This window comes from Malus domestica, chromosome 16, assembly GCF_042453785.1.
Source record: "Malus domestica chromosome 16, GDT2T_hap1".
NCBI classification, from domain to species: Eukaryota; Viridiplantae; Streptophyta; class Magnoliopsida; order Rosales; family Rosaceae; genus Malus; species Malus domestica.
In genome coordinates this window covers 36,287,116-36,293,115 of record NC_091676.1, presented here as the reverse complement: position 1 = coordinate 36,293,115, position 6,000 = coordinate 36,287,116, and the positions used below count along the sequence as shown (strand labels likewise).

At 36.4% G+C, this 6,000-nt stretch overlaps 1 long non-coding RNA gene across 1 annotated transcript; it reads right to left on the bottom strand.

Moving 5' to 3' along the window:
- Window positions 1-2,151: 2,151 nt before the first annotated feature.
- LOC139192657 (uncharacterized) lies at window positions 2,152-3,927 on the bottom strand. Its single transcript, XR_011576893.1, has 3 exons — window positions 3,896-3,927; window positions 3,181-3,262; window positions 2,152-2,353 (listed from the first exon to the last, which is right to left on the bottom strand). It is a non-coding gene; the product is annotated as an uncharacterized lncRNA (long non-coding RNA).
- Window positions 3,928-6,000: the final 2,073 nt, after the last annotated feature.

Sequence of the window (6,000 nt, the reverse complement as noted above, 5' to 3'; positions counted from 1 at the left end):
ATGTAATAAAGGAATGGGCAAATATGTAATAAGTGAGGAGCCCTTATTCTATAAAAGGACTCCTCACCCTCACAATTAAGGAGGCCATTTCTGAAGCCTTCTCACCCCTCTCACATCCCTTCTCATATTCAGAGGTTCTCTCCTTCACCTCTAAGATAAATACAATAATCAGTGTGGACGTAGCCCAAACCTTGGGGTGAACCACGATACATCTTGTGTTATTTACATTTCTTGCAGATTCACGATCAGATTTACGTTGTTCCAAGACCTCTAGTTTTGTGCATCAACATAGTATAATAAAGGCACTGCATAGCGTGAATAACACACCTTAGAATTACATCTCCATTATCTCTCTGCCGCACCCCTCTCTCTCCTTGTTAGATAAAATAAGCCACAACAATTCGCAATTTTAGGGCCTCTAATTCACTGTTGCATGAGGCCCCATAAATCTCAGGGCCGGCCCTATTTATAAAGTTTGATACTGTGTTATTCTCTTTTCATGCCATTTTGGTTATCCACTGAATTTTCCAACGGAAATTTTAATGGGACAATGATCATTCACTTCCTCGGAGACTATTGTAAATATTATTAATTGTACGATTGTACACATGATTCTAAAATATGCTAGGTACTAGTGGGCGGTAGACTGAGGCCTAGTGCCTAGGCGTCTAGGTGAACTAGGCAAATTTGTATTTTTAAAATAAATTTATTATATAATATATAAATAAGTGCATGTTTACAATAAAAATATCATACTTGTTGAAAAAATAAAATACAGAACATACAAAAATTAATATTTATTATAAAATATAAGTATTATATAAAACTTTAGAGTTTTTTTAAGATCAGGAATTACTATTGGTCCTTATTTATTTTAAAAATTGAAGTTGGGCCTGTTATACATCGAAAAACAGTCCATAAACTTTTTATTAAAGAAAATCCCACTAACCCTGGCATGCATTACCCGCTCCTACCCCACCTTTCACTCTAAATCTCATCTGCCGTTTCTCTCCTTCATTCCTCCCTGCAACAGCTCTATCCCTCCCCTCCCTCTCTCTCTCTCTCTCTCTCTCTCTCTCTCTCTCTCTCTCTCTCTCTCATCGTCAAATTTATTTGGGAAATTTGAGGTATGTGGGTGCGACCGGAGGTGGAAGGTGATTAGAACGGTAAATGCGAGTCCTCCTAGCACCACCTCCTAGACATTGTCTAAGTCGCCTAGGAGCGTCAAGGTGGGAGCCTAACACCTCCCCATTTTTGTCCATCAATTGGCACCTAATCGGAATGGTACCACACCGACCAACGCCTAGAGCATTTTTAGAACACTTATTATACACTTGGGTCAATATGTAATATTATTAGTTAAATTCCTTAATGATGTAAATAGAAAGATTTGGCAGAAGTCTTCAAATAATCATTACCTACATAAAGTAGTCTAATGAAAAACATAAGTATACCCTGATTTCCCACATTCAAACTTTTTTTGTAAGATAAGTATTGTAACAAGCATATTGCGCTTTATAGTAATAGCAAAAAATAAACATATGTATACATTATGAAGGAGTCAACATAGGATCATAGGTTGCTCATGAATAGTTTCATAATCCTAAAGTACATATCTGTATATTTTTATATGACAGCTATACACGAATTAAAGGGAGTTAAAAACAATGAATTACAACTTGCTGCTTCTTTTGTGCGACTCCATTTATAGTTCTTTGTAGATTTTCTTATGTCTTTCCTTTGTCTTTCTTCTCCTACTTCTTGTGTGAAACCACATGGTAGACAAGATGTGTTCAGTAAATGCCTCACTAGATGGGGCTATAAAATGTAGCATAACTTGGCAAGTACCCACCAGAGCTCAATGAAAGGATTCAATGAAGTTTTTTTTGTTGTTAAAATTACGACTCCAGTTAAAATTATGGCTCCTCTAGCGTTTATACATTCTGATAGAGTTCAATTAACCTCAATTCTTGTTTTCCTAACAATTAACTATTTAACTAATTAATGTTATTGCACAACTCAGAAGTTTAATTTTAGAGGCATTTAGTGACACACCCTGATCCTAGAATCAAGGCGTGCTGGCCGTCACGTGAGCGTGACGTAACCAAAAGTGCGATGCGGAAGCAAAAGATATGAGAAATACGAAGGAATAAAAACCAACTACTAGCAATAATATCCAACTAGCATGCTAGAGTGAGTTTAAGTGTGCAGTACACAATTTCAGAGCAGAAATACTAGGTGCAGTCAAGTAGAACTATAATTAAATTACAACACCCGCAGGTGAGTCCTACATGCAAGAAGTCTGTCAGAACGCCGAAGAAAACCTCGTGAGCCACCAACTGCTAACTAGAACCTGGAGGGGCGCAAAACAAAACTGAGTGAGTCAGTAAAACCAAAGTTTTCCAAAACATTTCATTTAAAACATTCCTAACCCCTCACTGTAAAACCTGTATACTTTCCCAGAAAATAACATAATAGCATACTATTTGTTCAAATCTCTCAAAACATTAATCTTTATCAAAATCCAGCAAGTATGCCATGCTATAAATGTCAATGACAGAATATGGATGCATCAATATAACAGGTGACATAATGAATCAACCGGAGACCTTGCAGTTGGTCCTATACGGTTAATTCTATAGCTCAATATCCAACCTAGCCGGAGTCACCACGGTGACCTGTACGGCGCTACTCTGCACATAAGTCGGAACTACCTGAAGTAGTCTGTACGACAAGAATGGTGAAATAATACGCTCTAGTGCTTCTCTCATCAATCATTTGCGCGCATAATCTAAGGTCACCTACCAGTCGGAACCACCTCTAGTGATCTATACGACTAGCATGTCGGAACCCTCTCATGGTCTGTACGACATGCACCTACTTGGATCCAAGGTGAGCGTGCGGTGCGGTGAATACTATAAGCACTAACACCAGGGGTGCAGGTTATGAGCTGTCAACACAATTCACATCATCAATGATTCACATGAATAACATAAAACTCACCTGATACTCACCTGTGCATCCACAACACCAATTCACATATATATATATGCATCAATTATCAATTCATATAATTCACAATATGCATGCATGGCATTTTAAAACATACTTTCATATAAATTCAATTTCTGGGAAAATCAATAGTATATAGGTAAATACATAAAATAATTGCCCACTCACTGATAAGTCGAAGGGTCGTAACCCCCGTGACGTCCCTGGATGCGCTCGTCCTCGGGATAGGTATCACCTATATGCGAAACAACTAAAACAACGTTATTTAAAGCACATAACCGACAATTCATAATAACTTCTCATACGGTGCTCAATTTAGGTATATGAATATACCACAGTGACCTACTCGATGTCACGAACGTCGACATATTTTTAGAAAAAATTTCTGAGGCCGCACGCGCCCCCACGCGCCAGGATGGGTATGGGTCCACGCGCCCCCATGCGCATCACCCCTAACCTCCAGTCGCCGGACTGGTTCGCCGGTCGCCGGAAAACTGGAGATTTTTCAATCTCCTTGTTCTCCGTCATTTCTCAAACATTTTTCACGTATTTTATATCAAAATGAAGCCCTAAGCATGTAGAATCACGTTACACTACTTTAAGGCTCTAAAAACTACGAAATCTCACCGGAGAAATTCCAAGAAAGCCGGCCAACTTCGAACTCAATGATCGCGACGTCCAAAACCTTCAAACTAAGCACTCCGAGCTTCCTTAGGACCTCACTAAGCTCACTATAAGCTTAGAATTCCCTGAAAATCAACACATCACGAATGCATGAACAATACGCAAATCGGACCTCGGGTTTTCAACGTGATTTCTAAGGTTTTCCGTTCTAAAACTAGTACCAAACGACTCAAGAGGTTGAAAGGATGAAGAATCTTACCTTTTTGGCGTCGATCCGTGAAGGTTCGAGGGTTTGGTGCTTTGTCCGTACAATTTCGAGAGGGAGAGAGAGACTGAAACGGAGAGGAGAGAGAGAGAGCACGGGGAAGGAGAGGGTTGTCCTGTGTGTGTGTGTGTGTGGTCCACCCAAAAACAAGTCACAATCCAATTCTTAAAATCCCTAACCACACAAAACATACACACCAACTTTAATCCAACTTAAATTATTTTTCCATAAGTTTAGGAATATATGTATTTAGTCCAATAATATGTCACACACACATACCTTAGTAACCACTAAGGGCAATCCCGTCATTTCACGTCCTCGATAAATAAAATCCCGGGACGGGCTGTGACATTTAGACTTAAGGACCTATAGAAGATTTTTTTTTTTTTCATTATAACCGGGATGCTTTTATAAATCTAGTTTTAGTCCCTAACTTTAAAACTCATTATCAATCATATTAAATACCCCTGCCCACTTTTATTATTTTCAAATTTTTTTTCCTAAAATACCTAATTTAATCATCAATAAGGCCTTAAAAATAGAAATTTTTATTTCTACATATCAAATTTAGTAATTTAAAATGAAAGACTTTTTAAATCATTTTGCTAATGAGAATTAAACTATATAAAAATTTATACAGACAATCACAAAACGAAACAAATAAATTAATATGTAGACACAATAAACAATATACATTATAAAGGTACATGAATACATACATAGGTGCATATATATAAGCACATATACACATAGGTTCATATGTATAGGTACACAAATGTACATATAGGTGCATATACATAGGTTCATATATATAGGCAACATATATACATAGGTTCATATGTACCACTTAAGCAATTCTTGTACCCATATTGAATACAAATTAAGTAAAAATATTCTATTTATAATAGTAAAAATAAAACGAAACAAAAATTAATAATTATTAGCTAGATTTTAGGTGATATATAAAGTCAAATGACCAAAATCAGTATTTAATCTTACACCCAATTTTAATGAAAATAGATCTTATTTAGGGATTATAATCTAGTTTCCTAATAATTTTATACGCGAAAAAGGAGAAAGAAATTGCCATGCAGAACTACGACAATGTGACATGTACGAGCAGTCGTAAGTGAGAGATTTTCAATGTGACCGGTACAAGGGATGATATATCATGTGTCACTATACAAATGGTGGGATCTGTGTATTAAAAAGTTAATAACTTAAAAAAATAAAATTTCTTATCACTTATATAAAAACACAAAATGTATCACTCGTATTCCGATCATAATGAAAAATGTATTGTTCTCATGCGGGGTTTACACTTTTCAAACTCATAAGGCCAAAAGATGCACAATTTTAATGTTCCAAAATGCCCTTCAAGTGGCTTACTTGTGAAGCATTCTCCCTTTCGTCTCCTCAGTGTCGAGAAATTTTAGGTGTTCCCGTCACCCCACATCACCATCACACTTGATGTACCCATCCAATCAGGGGATGCCACGTTTCCCATTAAAGTGTTTGTTTAATTGATTTTCTTAAAAAATAAATAATAAAGATTTTTTAATGGGAAACGTGGCATCCCCTGATTGGATGGGTACACCAAGTATCCATGGTGATGTGGGGTGACGGGAACACCTAAAAATTTCTCCTCAATGCCAATTTGCTTTTTAGACACCTGGAACGTGGATTAGAAAGGAAAAAAAAAAAAACAAACACCTGGAACGTAACTTCATTTACCCAAATTATTCTAGTACCCGAAAGTTCTAACATTTCTGTTCATCCTCCTGTCTATAAAAACAATAAAATGACTAACATAAAACAGGCATACTCTATATAACGTCTTTTATGTAACAATATATTATTAGATACATATTTTTTCTTTACATGATACTATAAAATTATATCAAGACGCCAAAAACAAATAAATCTATTTTACATAAATTACTCTTGTTTCTTGTGAGCTAACTTTCATATGCTCTGCTTATCTTTTGTTTTTATCGTATACATATAAAAGTCCTGGCTTTATTTTCAGTGGCAATAGAGACATAGAATAAAAGAATACTTTGGATGCGGTGACACACCCCTACCGAGATCAAGGTACG